At 40.7% G+C, this 15,944-nt stretch overlaps 1 long non-coding RNA gene across 1 annotated transcript in view; it reads right to left on the bottom strand.

Annotated features, from left to right (window-relative positions):
* The window catches only part of LOC119149431, an 82,245-nt gene extending 69,627 nt beyond the window's left edge, over positions 1-12,618 (bottom strand). The window contains exons 1-2 of the long non-coding RNA XR_005104688.1: positions 12,493-12,618; positions 12,307-12,394 (exon numbers count right to left, since the gene is read on the bottom strand). This is a non-coding gene — a long non-coding RNA (uncharacterized LOC119149431). The remainder of the gene's footprint in view (positions 1-12,306; positions 12,395-12,492) is intronic.
* Between the last annotated feature and the right edge of the window lie 3,326 nt (positions 12,619-15,944).

Raw genomic sequence — 15,944 nt, 5'->3', positions numbered from 1 at the left:
GTTATTTATTTATAGCAGCTTCTCTCACCTTTTAAGACAACAGAAGCCTGCTAAAAACTACAGTGCTGGCAACATCTGCACCATCGCAATGCTGCTATAAAGACAACTACTCAGGGTCTGATGCTGCAATTACAGAAGCTATTGCACCTTTTCTTTCACCAGAAGCAGCCATGGAATCATGTCTTTTACTTTATGTAAAATGTAATGCACTGAAATACAGGTTTTTCTCCTTTTTAAAGAATAATTTACAAAAGCAATTGATTTCAACATCAAAATTTAAAATTTAAAATATGACATACAAAATTAATATAGTAGTGAAAAATGAAAGCTTGCAGAATATGCAAACTTAAGGCTTCTGCTTTTTCAAACCAGAAGTCAAAATGATGCATTTTTAGTTCCTAAAAAGAAAAATGCACCTTAATTACTAGAAAAAATAAAATATAAACTCTTAAAATCAAAAGAAAGACATGTTTCACCCAGCTGTCTTTATTTTTCCCCTCTGTCTCTGTTTCTCAAAAAAAATATTTTTTTTTATGTCATTACTGTTTTCCAGTGCCCAGATACTTTTAGGGAGAGGTTTAATGCCTCATGGCGTTACTCTTAGCAAAACTGTCACAGAGGTACAAGTGACCACATTATTTGCAGCAGAAGATCCACAGTAAGAAAAAGAATAAAATAAAATATATACTCAAAAATTGGCTTCCATTTAAAACAAGGTCTGTAACATGTATATTCCATACTAAAGATGAACCTTTTGCTGATTGCAAGGTAGCATTAAAATGTATCTTTTTAAAATTCCTCCCCCCTCCCCCCCCTTTTTTTTTTTAATCAGACACAAAGGAAAAAAAAGCTGTTTAGAGTTTTGTTACTGGAAGGGCTTCTTACAAAAATCTTTGCAACAATGACTTACTATTCAAATACTGTCTTTCAATAAAACCAACAGAAAAAAAGTTTTCAGGCTGGAGAAGAGTTAGATTTAAAGAAATGACTTACTGAGACTACAGACTGAAACATTGTTTTACTATTGATTTTATTGCTAACCAAGATTTCCAGCGGACTTGCAGATCTCATCATCTCTGACAAACTCCCAGGGCAATCAACACCCATTTTCAAAAAGCGCATTCAAAACATGTCAGTTTGTCTGTGACACAACGAGTTCCCAGGTCTTTGCTTCAGTTTGCTGTAACTTGCTCATCATTTTGAGCATACCATCTGCCGAGCTGAAGGAAAGGGGGACTTCTCATTTTGTCTTCTCTGATCTGAGCATCAGCCAAAACCAGGTACTGACTACAGAGGAGAGGCACAAGCCAAAACAATTCCTACTACCATAGCCTTGCCTACCAGTAATTTTGGAGACTGGATGGGCACTGACCTGAAGAATAAAGAAGGAGTGGTGAAAACCCAAAAATAAAACAGAAGTTTTGAAAACTTGTGCAAACTGCATGAAAAAACTGCAGCATATACTCCATTTAGGTAGTTACAAACCCTGCTCAACTTAACTGTCCAAACTAGAACCTTTGTCCCTTCTCTTTTAATCCTCAGGTTGATCACACTAGTTTCTCCCATTTAATCTCAAATGATACTGTAAACTGAAGAGGGAAACTGCCTACCCTGGCCAGCTTACACTCCTTGGTGCTCAGGATGCCTACATACAGCTTGGACTGGAAGTGTTCTCATACTGCGGGTAACTAGAATATAAGATGACTGGTTACCAGAAGCACTCACAAACCAGCTGGAGACACCTAAACACAAGCACTAGAACATACATGGAGCCCAGCAGCACTCACCCGAAGATTTTCAGCACCATTAATAACCAGGCTATAAAGCTCCTAAATTGGGCAGAGGATTACTAGGAAACATTTCAGAAATCTCTGGCTGTAGGACTCCTGTTATTTTCACTTCTGGTTCAAAGCACTGTTTTTCACACAGCCCTTACCAGCTGCAGGTAAGAGGAGAGGGGAAGCAGGAGGAGGGTGGAGAGGACATGGAAGCTACACAGTCTGGAACTACCAGTGGGTGGCTGCAAAAGTAAGCCCTATGCATAAGAATCTGCATGATTTGATTCTCACAGGTACGCTTATTAAAAATTTGGGAGGGGGGGACATGACACACCCACCCAAACAGTTTTTACAGTACCCATTAAAACACAGCCTTCTGCAGTAACTGAAGCAGTCAGTACAGCTTTTAGCTGGCTTGAAGCTGTCCACATGGTGGAACCAGTGTGGCTCTCTGCACTCGGTCAAATCCTCGTCTGCTTCCCAACTCTGTGCATCACGTGTGTGTCTGGGGCACTCTCCAGTGTAGCTGTGCCCTTGATGAGAACGAAAATTATAGACAGGGCGACGGAGAAAGCCTGCTCACTTGAGCTGACTGTAATTTGCTACACAATGCCAATGCTGCACGAGCCAGGCACACTTGCGTGTCTTGTAGAAACTAAACTCTTAATACAGAGGATCGGTTGCTGTAAAAAGAAATAAACTGCAAACTCACCTACATTCAGGCAATCAGGAGGATAAAAAGAATGGAATAATCAGACAAAAAAGAGTCAGCAAACAGAAGATCTAAAACATATCAGTGTCTTTATTTTAAAAAGTTCCCTCCCCGTTTTCTATCCTGCAAGGAGCACATAAAATTTTATGATCTGTAAGTTTTAGTTACCATGGTCATTGTTTAGTATTCTATAAAGGCTTGAGGGGTTCGGTTTTGGTGGGGTTTTTTTTGTTTTTTAGTCAATGATCTAATTAACTTCCCCACACAATCTTAAGATACTATCAACATACTGGATTTTAATTATTTGTACAGCAGAATCCTAAACTGGAAGGGCAACAGACCAGGCAATTTCACAGCATCTTTCTGTTGAGCTGTTCTGATCAGACTTAGACTTCGATTTGGGTTATATCCATGCAGGTGCTGTGTGTGGTGCAATCTCTGCTATTACTTATGAATGCATAAAACAGAGCGACTAATTTACAAGATGGTGGTGATGAAACATACCTCATGGCAGGTAAGCAAGAGAGCACATAACCTTCCACTTCGGTAAAGAATGCTACCGAATCTTGCAAGGCAGAGGAGTTGCCTCCTAAAGCTATGAGTGAAAGTCTCCATTCAAAGGAAGTCAAAGACTTGGAATAGCAGCTGCAACACAGATCCAGACTATGAGATGCGGTCTTGCACAAAGCAGTATTTAACCCCTCAAATTCTGTAGGCATTGCATTTCAAAACAGTCCACAACTTTTCCCTTCTCAGCTCAGTGTTCTCCACATGTATGTTATACGTGGTTTATTCAGACAATAACTGTTTCTCACAGAAGAAATCCCACGAGCAACGTCAGGGTTACCTCCAACTCACAAGGGGAGGTGCTGAGGCAGAGATGGAAGAGGAAACTGGAAGAGGCTCTTACTGTTACACCCAAGGCTGAGTGTAAAAGAATCTCCCAACTTCTTAACTCATTTTTCCAGACAAGAGCACCACCACTCCCACATATCAATACTTCATCAAGGTCTAATTTCTAGACAACAGCATGTCTAAGATGCATATTTTACGGATTAAAGGATATTATGTTAAAGGATAGAAAAGTGACTAGATAAAACTCTCAGGACTGCAGACTATTTTGATCAGAAAGAGTTAACCCCAGTGATTTCAATGGCACAATAAAAATTATTCTTTGTACCCAGTATTTCTCCCAGTGGCTTCTACAGTAGTAGTACCTCCTGGTACATAAAGGACAGAAAAAAGCTGTATCGTTTGAGTGGGACTTAAACTCTATGTAGGCCTTGAATTAGTCATCTGCAAAGAGATGAAATTCACTCTGTGAAGAATGGCTTTATTTTTTTAATTGCCATTAGAAGTAATGCCCACTAGACAGTAATGTGAAACATAGCTATTGATCACCTGGATAAACCTTTTCATTGGAAGTGTTTTTCAAAAATGCTCACACAGAGCTGTAACACAGTCTGAAAGTGCACTAGCAAAGTAATTTTTCAGCTTGATTTCTTGATGTTAAGTGAATTGCAAGACTTTTCTATTTGTTCTCCCACTATTTGCGACCTTAAAACTAATTTACACAGTTAAGACATAGGCCAGGTTTTTCACAGATTCATCTTCATGAAAGCTTGTTAGCTCTTCCTGCTGAACATTCAGTAAATCTGTATTTTAGGTTACATTGTAACTCAGGCGGAACATACTGATGACAAGGAAAGTTTCAAAATTCGGGGATTTGATACTGGCTCACTCACCCTCCTTTTCCACCTGAAGTTCAATCCACCACCAAGCAAGTGTATACTTTCATGTATTCAGCTCGGCAGGCATCAAAAGTTGAAAGGCTTGCCGCAATTATTTTAACAATAATGGAATTATAGTGCTTCTGCGTCCAACCCAGAACCTTATATGGGTGCAAAACAGCCATATCCAACTGACAGTGTAAAGAAATCTATTTTGGGAAGAGAATTACACTCATACTTTAAGTTCCTTCGAACTCACTAAAACTGATGGCAAGATGAGGACTGCAGTGTTACAGGCTGAAGAAATATTCACCAGCAAGTACATACAGATGTGTATATACAGTACCTTCCATAAGCGTGAAAGTATCCTCAGAAAGTTATAACCATATTGTTGTCACTTCTGACTGCCACACTGGCCTGCTCTTTACAACAGGTACAACCACCTTGCAGCTTGCTTCCCTCTCACTGATCAATCCCCTATTTCTAGAAAGTGTAGACCACCTTGTTCCCAGCTGGCTGTATCTGCCGCCAAGCACTTCCCTAGCTGTTTGCCTTAAGTTTAAGTTTTGACTCCTGAAAACATTTTGGAGCAAAAAATACAAGCGCCTGATGGTTACCCATTTTTATCCTGTTCACCACCACCACCCCCTGAGAGCATTTTGTGTTACAGAGAAGAAAGTAATTGCCACTCTAAACAAAGTACTAAATAGCATCTTAAATGTGTGCACGTGAATATTACATGTTTAACCTCATTTTTATTTACACCAAATAGGAATGCATCCATACAAAAAATACGCTTACCTCATATGTGAAACATACATATATGTATCTACTAGAGTGGGTTATACTTTAAATGAAATAATTTTATAGAGACATTCAGAAGGCACCAAGGAGACAGTAGAAATAATTGGTTTAGTATAATTTAAAATGTAAATGTCATGTAATATGTAATTTAAATGTAAATCTGCACCTTAAACCTTCAATCCATCAATGTAAATCTCCATTTAAGAAACAAAATTTCCATGTGATCATGTTAATTCCTCCTTCTATAATAATTATAGAATGAGAAATGTATAACCTTCAATTAAAACCTGGTAACTATCTTCATAACAGACTGAGTTGGAAAACTATTTTAAAAAAATGGTTACTAATAAAAATAGATTTTAAAATGTAAATGATTTATTCACGTAATAACTAAGCAACCAAAAAATCTCTATACTTCACACTGCACTAAAAACAAAACCAAACCCCATGATGAACCCCTGCAGCAAAATTTATACATGCATACCCTTTGGGCCTGTAACAGAGTTTCCATCCATTTTGGGATCAATTCCCTCCCACACACCCTGCAATTCATAAATGCATGCTGGAGTATGAAGAATACCAGTGCTGTGTCCCTTAAAACAAGAAAGTAAGACTGTCAACACTCCTTGGTTTAAAGTAGACAAAGTAAGGAGGTAAAAAGCTAACTTCGTAAGTCCATAAGGTCTGCTACACACAGAGTGCAGCGTTCTTTCAATACACTTTAAGAGTTCAGGCTTCCTATATAAGGTTTTTCATTTAGCGGTACTTTGGCTTGAGAGTATAATCCCAAACTCTCTGATACCTGTGGGAGACCTTCCACTGTCTCAGGACTGGATATACTATTTTGTTTCCTATAGACAAGTAAGACAATACATCTCATCTGCCAAAGGTAGCAAAAAATATAATGAGAACTCTCCTTTTAAAAAAAAGAATCTGCAACCAGAGAGAAAAATAAAAATAAAAAAAAAGAGAGAGAAAAAAGAATGATATATCAAAGACCAAAATCTTTTGAAAATAATACTTGCTGTATATACAAATGTAGAAGTAAATATACCACAGCTTTGTGTATGGGTAGCAAAACAAATAAAGTGATCAAAATCTCTTGAATGCAATCAAATAGCTTCCATACCCTTTTGCACAGCGAGTTCCAATAAAAAGGAAGACTAATTCTGAAAAGATCACCGATGCATTTAAAAGTCGATGTCAAAGCTTTCTGTTCACCAGCACAGTACTTCCTAAACTGAAACAAGTAACAACACTGTAAACATGTCTAACTTCTTCCTAGTTATCACATTTTGCAGATGAAAATGTAAATTAATTCTTCTACAGCTTTATCTTCTGGCCAGAACAAAGTCTTTTCTATCACCTGTCTACTGCAGTTCTGTAAGACCAGTTACTGTGAACAACGTATTAGAAAGAATAATATAACTTCTGTTGAAAAATCAGTATTAAGTGTATCACCTTTACAGAAACCCCAAACTGACCTCTCTCTCTGATGAATTAACTTCAGTGTGAAGTATCTTGGCCTACTATGGTTGTAAAACACAAAAACGCTATCACGTATTTAAGCTACTCAGTGCCACTGCCTGCCCCCTCTAGCATTAAAATAAATAGACTTGATGGTGCTGCTTCTTGTTTTCTAGCTCCTGAGATCAACTATTTCCAGTGTATTTTCTATTTTTGAAATTACCTAAAACAAGAAAAAAAAAAAAAAAAAACACCAGAGGACAATAAAGGAAACAAGACCACTTTCAAACAATGCTATTTTTTCTAATTTGGTATTCTAAAAATATTTGTGTCTGTAGTTATAAAACCACGTGTTCTCTTCCATTATTAAAACTGAAGCTGCCTTCGCCTTCTGGAAATGTCTGCTTTCATTGACAAAAGAATTTCAGGAGCTGAATGAATGCCACAGTAAACATATCTGTATTCAGGTATCTGAATACAAGGGCAATATGCTAAGTGTACCTTCAGATTTTAAGTGTTACAAAATATCAGTCAGCAATTCAAACACAATCCATCAAAGGCTACAGAAAATTACTACTTAATTAATATTTAATGAAGGTATATTGGTTTTTATAGTAATAAAATAATTTTTCCTCAGCTCTTCTTCCTTCCTCTTTGCAAAATTTTCATCCAAATAAGTTTACTTTTCTGTTTGTGTTTTAACAAGTTTAAAAAGAGCAAATCAGTTTGAAACTCCAGAGAGACTGGACAGGAGCTAAATGTTTTCTTTGGCAGATAACAGGATACAACAGTTGAGGTTAATTTAAACTTATGTGCGTAAAAATAAATAAGCAGTACACTGCCATCTTAAATCTATAGACTCTTTCCAAAAATACTGCCCTAATTTAAATAAAGAATGCATAAGGTAATGCACCAACTACATAGCAAATATGGAACCAGCGTTCACTCTTTATTTTAGTTCATAAAACTCTCATATGGAGCATCAGTGAGATGAAGCTCTTTGGAGGTGCCCCCCCCCCCTTTTTTTTTTAATAAAACATGACCAATGCTTAGACATGTCTTTCAAAGTACCATTCCTGGACAATTTTTATAAGAGTTTTGAAAAGTTTTGTGGAAGACCCTGAAAGCCACTATAACAGTCAGATCGTTATTGCAAATTATTATGTATATAGGCTTAATCCAAATCCCATTTGAAGTCGATGGAAAAACCCCCGTCGCCTTCAGAGGCCTTTGGATCAGATCCTTTGTTTCCAGAGGTACGGCATAGCAAATTTCAAATGTATGCAAGAAGGAAGAGCGTACAACTACTAAGCAAGTGGTAACACTAATCTTCTGTGAAAAAAAGACTGTTTTTACAAAGGGCAACTCAGAATGATGAGATCATACATTTGACGGTGTATTTTTTTTTTTTTTTTTGGAAAGACAGGCTGCAAAAGGCCTGATTCTGGGCACTTTATTCCTGCATATCCACTTACAAATCAAGGCATCTTGAACAGAATTATGTTCTATTCTGGAGACAGTAAGTCCATTTTTAATGAAATCCTACTAGTACTGGGGTCACTAGGACATTTGAAATATTCTATGTGAGCACAGAAATACCTGTGGACAAATTTCTGCATTGTTCCTAAGAAAATCACGAACAGGTTTGCTCATTAGTGAGAAGTTATAGGCCAGATTTATTAGTGATTCCACAAATGTACATACATACTACGTTACTGAATATCCGGGTAGAGGGGGATTGTTCCAAAGCCCATCAAACTCAACAGAATTCATCCTACTGTGGATCAGGCATGGAGTTAAATGCATAAACAAGTACAGATTGCACAGCGAGTACAGTTTACAGTAGTATAAACTTATGACTTGCAAAAGTGCCTGTGCACTTGAAAACATCTACCCCACCATTTTATATCTACTGGAATCACTCTGCTTATGAATGTCGATTGAGCTGGCTACAGATTTCAACTTTTTGTCTTCTGGCTGCAACTTTAAGTCTAGCTAGCTGCATGCACACTGAATAAATGAATGCCTATCTTTGTGAAAATCAAATGCATTGTACAAGCATGCATGCTGTATGAACACGTATGTAGCTACGAAGAAACATGTTCTACAGTATGTCTTATTTGAGAAACAAAGTCATGCAAACATATCTCTAAAATATTTTTTTTCCTTCTCAGACAGGCACAGGTGCCATAAATCAAAATTAAAACTGTATGGCAGTATTGCTTTGTTATATATATTAGACCTCCACGACACTTGCCATTGCGGGGGGAGGAGGAGGCAGGGCTGACTACCTGCACCTGTTTCAAGCTAAGAGCAACTGATACAGTTAGTAGGAAAAATGCCTAATTAGAATGTATTTCCATTTTCTTGAGGGAAGGTGTCACAATCACAAGCCTGCCCATGCCCTGAGCGCCCATGTGCACAGGAGACTTTGAACGCTGCTGTAGGAGGTACAAGGCCCTGCCGAGGTTTATCACACCACAGGAATACTGTGGCACATGGACGAGGGCCGATTACAGTGAAATCATTCTGCCTGCAAGGGAGCTGCTGAAACCCTGAGCGGCTGTGAATTACACCACAGACACCCCAAATTTTTATTCTTTTTTTTTCTTCCCTCAAAAGAAAACTGGATGACACAAGGCATTCCTTCCAGTCCTCCTTGTATTCATCCTTAGTGGATACAAAATGTTTATGAACACTTGGCACGTACTAGGAGAAGGCAGTGCTGTACCAATACAACCATACAAAATATAATCCAGCCTTACAGTCTTACGTTATCTTCTATATTCAACAAAGAGAGAACTCCGGACTGCACCCACATCGAAAACTCCTGCTTCATTCCCTTTCTCCTCTCCACCTCCTCCCTTTTCCCTCTTCTTTACCCACAATAAAATCTCCCTTAACCTGATCCAAATCCAGCAATGTTCATCCAGGCAAAATTCCAGTTAATTTAAAAAAGTTTAGCCTGAATAAGGACGTCGCACATCCCATTTACTATCCCTGAAAGTAACCATCACATCGTAACCCACCTATCCATGTAAAATGCTGCGCTCTACGCTCCCCTTGTTTCAGTGCAAGCTGCTCCCTGCCTTGCACGTAGCAGTGCTCTCTGATGAGCACTCTGTATTACTCACAGGCCTAGAACGTATGTACCTTTCCCTCACGTTCCCCACTTTCGCTGTGTTAGTACCATTCAGTAAAAGCCATATTTTTAGTCAAGATCGGTGGGAGTTTAAGAATAATAGACTGTTCATTTATCAGCAACACCTTAAATATCCTTTTGGAGGATAAAAATCCATTTGGAGGATGAGGGTGAGGGAGAAAGGCTGAGTTTGGAGCAAAACCAGTGCATCTTATGATTATTTTCACTGTGTTTCACTCGGTTATTATCTGAAAATATGCAAAACTTCATGCTAGCTAGCTATAAAAAAAATCTTTTAATTCAGCAAAGTATTGTCTATGCTTTTAATTTCTCATTCCATGCACCAAACATTTTGTATGAGAATCTTGGTAGACCGACACAAAATACTTTCAAAATGTAAATGCTGTAGCTCATGTGCATAATTCCTGAAGGCATTCATCTGAGGAGCTGAGTATTTCTATCAGCAGCTGTATTTCGAGTTACAGGCTAAAAAAAATTTTAAGTTTAAAACCTGACATTCACCAATCTAATGAACAGATTTTAATTCTCTTCAGTTAACGTACGCATGATCTTTATGCACTATGTTCACTTCAGCATGCTTATAGGAAATCCTCACTGTGAAATAAACCAGTAATAAGGCAATTCTGCTTCTTTTACTTTCACAGCAATCGTCTCTAGCAAGCCACTACAAAATAATGAACTAATACACCAGAAGCAATCTTATATTCCTTTAAGTGCTAGACCACCGCAACAAAACAACCCCAACAAGTATTGCAACCTAAGGAAAAAAAAAGAAAAAAAAAATCCTCAGATATACAGCGTCACTAGGAGCAACATCACCGAGTGCTCTGAAATTTCTCAGTGAAGACTGTTTAGCAGTTTGTGCTTTTATAACAACTACAAGTTAAACCCCCAACTAACATTTTACTTGCATTGTACTGTGCAGCTACTACAGGCCTCTAAAAAGTACTTCAAAGAAATTAATTTTAGCTATCACCAAGCCATACGTTCCTAAAATCCTTTCTTAATCTACACAGTTCAAGCTCAAAGTAAGCAGAGAATGTTACAGTGATCGGCCAATAAATACTGCTTTACTACTTAAAGTTATGAGTTGTGTTTCAGTTTATGTTGCCATAAAACAGTTCAAATGCAATGCCAATACAGAGATGGTTGTGATACAATGCTGTCAATGGCCTGCATTTAGAACTATTTTTGTACAAGGGACTAGGTATTTTCTAATTATTTTGAGGGGGGGGGGGGTGTGTAGAGAAAAAAGCCCCAAAGTTATTTAGATTTGTTATTTACTTTAATTCCTGGACATAAATTAAATTAAAGGGAAAAGATTAAAATATTCTACATAAACATTCCATTTTTTTCAGTGTCGAGGAAAGCATTTGTTCTACAAATATATATGAAAGAACTACTTTTCTCATAAAGTGTCTTTAAAATATATTTATTTCCAAATACTTTAATTTGCACATGCACTTGTATATATAGAGAATACAAAGTAAGTATTATAATAGGTCTGGCAATTTCATAGTAGTAATAAATCTTAAGTGTATAACCATCTGCCAAATTGTGCCTAACTCAGTGCATCTACATCCACATGCTACTTTGAACTATAAACGGCATTACTCTAACATTTAAGTATTATACTTAAAATAAATTCCTTCATTAACACCCAAAGAGCAAGAGAAAGAGAGTGGGAGTGTGCACGAGCATGTGCCCGTACGCGCACGTAAGATAAAGAAGAAAATACACTTATGGCACTTACGGACCTTTAAAGGCCATGAAAAATAGTATTTTAAAAATATAAGATAAAAATGGTAATTGTAAACTAATCCTGAACAATTCCAGGTATTCTAAAATTTAAAGACAAACCCTGAAAATATTTATGTCCAAATTCACATTGCTAAGACAATCAGGAAACGTAATTGTAATGAGATACAATTACTGAAGATCATCACACAGTTACCTTAAAAAATTCTAGTTGAGAAATGCAAACACGTACCCTCCTGTGTAACACACACAAATGGCATAAAACCCTACATACTTGTAGGCATCTGTGTTAGAACTGCTCTGCACAGGGATGTTTAATAATGTTTCAAATGTAATGAAATATTCAATAAATATAAAACTTGCACCACCCAACTTAGTTTCTTTTCTTGAGCTTCTTCCTATTTTTTTTTTTAACTGGAAGGGGGAATGCCATTCAAGAAAGAAGCTATATTGTAATCAATGAAGGCAAGACTGGCACAAGTCCTAGAACATTTGCATTCAGAAATAAAAGCTGTGATCGACCTTTGTCTGCTAAGAAAATGAAGCTTGCTGCTTTTAAACAGACTAGCAAAGGGAGGGGCAGACTTCATAGAGAGGGAGAAGAGAACCTAAAAACCAGCAACAATAGCAAATATTAGTATATCACATCCCTAATAGCTAGCAAGCAATCATCCTGAATGAGCCTAAACCTCGCCGGGCTGATAACTGGTACTACTGGTTAATAATAAATTAATAGGCAGACGCCAGCCAATTTGCCAATACCCACGTAGTTTCTGAAACTTAATTTTCCTACTTGGTAATTACTCGCCGCTCACGCCATCGTAGCGGTACACAAACGCGAAATGCTGGTGCACGTCAAGGGGGAGCGGGGAAGGCGGTGGGGGAGCAGCTTACCCTGCGCAGGGTGGGAAGCCAGCCTCGGGGAGCCGCCGATGTGGTGGTGCTGGTGGTGGTGGTGTTCACCTTGCAGCTCTGCAGTCTCCTGGAAAAGCAGGCAGAAGGCACTGAGCTAGCTCTGTGGCATTTCTCGCCCTTGCAAGTGCACGCAGGCCTGGGAGAGGAGGGGAAGGCGGTCCTTACCTAGCAACCGGCGCCGGCTCCTCCGCCGCCCGCTCCCCTGCCACAACTGCCCCCGGCTGCCAGCGCCCGGCAGCAACAATGGGCGGCTGCGAGGGGTGGCATGAAAGGGAGGGAAGGGAAGGGAAAAGCGAGAGGAGGGAGGGAGGGAAGGAGGGAGGGAAGGGGGGGGGGGGGGGGGAGAGACGGAGGGAGAGAGGAGAGGAGGGGAGGGGAAAAAGAGAAGCGTGTTAAGCTTGTCTGGTAGTTAACAAGTCTTGAATGAAGAATGTTAGCAAACAGACAAACAGCATGTCTGATGCATGCTAATAGTCCTGGCTTCACCATTGACACTATGAATAATTCAGTAGAAAGGAGGGAAAAAGCGGGGGGGGGGGGAGGCGGGGGGGGAGGAGGGGGGGGAGGCACCCTCCACCCTCCCTTCACGCTTTCAAACGTCTGCAGAGAAGACGAGAATAAAAAGTATGCCGCAACTTTCTGCTTTCCACCCATCGCTAAGAAAATACTCGGCAAAAAGGGCAGTTAGGCACCATCGCGTTCGCCAGTGCTGCCTCTCGGAGATGTTCGATTCCTATTTTTGTTGGCTATTAATTCCACCATCCCACCCACCCCCCCACACCCCCCCTTTACCGCCTATTTTACTTCTTTTGTCTAGGAGCTGGCACCTGTCCCAGAGACGGCATTTTACTGCACATCCCCTTTTCCCTCCTCAGCAGAGAAAAGCAGGGGGAGAGGTTTGCAAGGACGAAACAGCCTGTGCACCCCCTACCCCAATCTAGCCCCCTGCCCTCCCCACCCCACCCCCCAATATTTCCATTTCAGCCATGGTCAAATTACAGGGGGTTTGGAGGGATATCATCCGCCCTATTTCACATGGCGCAGATACCTAAAGCCCTTAAAAATACGTTTCTATTAAAGAGAAAGCCAGCAAGAGCGAGGAGCTTGCTCCATAAGCAGCACTGTGCACTGAGACTCGGGGGAGAGAAATGACAAATAAAAGCCTTCATTCTCACAGCATACAAACTAGCAAAGGCCGATTCATCGCTTAGTCAAGGAAATCTATTTCTTTAACGGAGGGGAAAAAAAAGCCAGGGAGGAAAAAGAAAAAAAAGGATCAGCGGAGGGGAAAACACTTGGAGCCTTAACCTCAACATTGCGATATACAGTACAGCCGAGCACAGCGCAGGAGAGACGGAAAACGAGCCCCGCTCTTAGACGGTGGAAGAGGAGGGTTAAATAAAGCAGAGGAAAAAAGAAGATCCTATTTGCAGCATTTTTAAAAGTTCTGCTCTGGCAAAGGCCGTCTGAAGGGGAGGCCCTTGCAGCAGGAATGCGAGCAGCAGCAGCCGCCTTTTTTTCCTGAGTCCAGCCTCCCCCTTGTGAGCGACTGGAGCAATCTGGCTAAGAGGAGGAGGAGGAGGAGGACGTGAGCTAGCGAAACGCAGAGGGCTAGAGCTGATGATGAAAGAGAGGCACGGCCCTGCGTGAGCAGGCTCGTTTCCACCGTACGCAGCGGCGCGGAGAGGCACGGCCCGCACCCGCACCGCGCCCGGCGCCCTGCCAGGCGGCGACACCCGCCCCGGGGCTGCGGGCGGCCCGGGGGTGGGGACGGGGCGGCCCTGCCGAGAGGGGACATGGGGAGAAAAAGAGCAGCGGGGAGGAAAGGCGCTGCGCTGGAATGCGAACGCACCCACGCTATGGCAATGTGCTGTGCAGTGCAGGGCGGCTGGTGAAGGCTTGGGGGGAGGGGGGGGTGGCGGGGGACACGACGACGTCCTACGGGAATATCTTCCGGGATTAAAAGGGAGAAGAGGGCTCCTCTTCGTATTTACACATAGCTAAGCGCCCCTCTGAAGCAAAGCAGTCCACAAGCACCACCAAACTGCAGCGCGCACACACACACACACACCCCCCAACCCCGCCGAGCTGAAAATGGGCATTTGAAAAAGTAAATACTGCATGCGACACGAAAACTTGGTGATTTTGTTTTCTCATGCCCTTACTTCTAAACCAGCTGCACAGCCAAGCTCAGGCTGCTTGGCCCTTATAACTATCTTGGCACCGAGTCAAAAGCTGATAAGCATTTGGGCGAGACAGCTCAACTGCTGTGCTGGAAGAAAAACAGCTGCCATGATTGCTGTTTGATTGAGAGCGCTTACACACACTCGCAAAAAAACATATCGGACTGCAAAGACGGGCCACAAATGCCTGAGGATGCAGCTTCAGAGGATCAACACACATTTCCTTTAAAAAAAAAAGAAGTTTCATATAGTTTCTCCTCCGTTCCCCCTCCCCTTTTTTTAAAGAAAACGTACTGCGTGGACTTGCTTTTCTTCTTCCCATCCCCCCTCCATAACCTCAAGCAAACTCAAGGAATTGTGCCAAAAGTCCCGTTGCTAGTTACCAAGTGCATTTTTTTAAACGTCCCTTTGATACTTCTTTCCCTCGTGCTTGCCATGGAATATGCAAGTCAGATAATCTTTCCATTACTTCTCAGAAGTAATTAAAAGAGAAAAAGAACTTCTAGCTCAACGTTCCTTCCTCTTTTTCTCTCTTAAGGGGCAAAAGGAGGGAGACGAGGGGGAGAAGGATGTTTTTTCTCTTTGCCGAGTCCAACATTTGGCTTTTTCCATTTGTGGCAGATCACTGTAACGCTATTGTAAAACAACTTCCTGCCCCTTTTGGCTCACGTTCCAGAAGCTGCTAGGCTAAGTTCATAGCACAAACTTTTTTCCCCCTTGCCGAAGAAGAGAGACAAAAAAAAAATTTCCTGCAAATCATTTTCCCCCTTTCCTGGCTAATCGACTCACAAGGTGAATTTATTGCAGCTCTTTAAGAATGTTACACAGGAGACGTCGGTATCCCAGCTGGATAATTCATAAGATGAAAAGGTGGGGTCATTATAAATATATGTCCGTCTGTGTCTCTGTGTGTGTGCATTTCAATTTTGTAATTTTGAATTCTAAGTCTTAATACCATCAGGTGGATAACGAGCTAAGCTGCTTCATCTGTCGTACTAATTTGTATATCTATCATAGCACAGATCATTGGCTTAGTGTATACAGCCTCCTACTTCCCAATTGCTTTTGTACTCTAAGGTGACTTGCATCTCTCTCGTCTTCCTCCCCTCCTCTAAATGCTCAGCCTAATGAAAATACCCACCGCAAGCTTCTGAACCCTCCCTGCTAGCAACGGGAGATGTTGCAGTCACTCTGCTATAAGCCAAAAGGAAAAAATAAGGCCTCCACAACTTGCTCTCTCACTATCTCTCTCTCCCTCTCCCTCTGTTTCTCTCATAGCAACAGCATTTCTTGGTACGCCTGCTTTGGCATACATCAGCATTTCTACCCGTCCAAGTGTCCTTTTGCGTCACATCTCGCCATTTCACTCAACCAATGAAATCTCCTTGTTGCAATAAAAATATATATACTTTTTCTGTTATTGGTATATTCAAA

The sequence above is a fragment of the Falco rusticolus genome, chromosome 5 (genome assembly GCF_015220075.1).
Source record: "Falco rusticolus isolate bFalRus1 chromosome 5, bFalRus1.pri, whole genome shotgun sequence".
Lineage (NCBI taxonomy): Eukaryota > Metazoa > Chordata > Aves > Falconiformes > Falconidae > Falco > Falco rusticolus.
The sequence above is the reverse complement of the archived record's forward strand: the minus strand, read 5'-3'. Positions and strand labels throughout refer to the sequence as shown.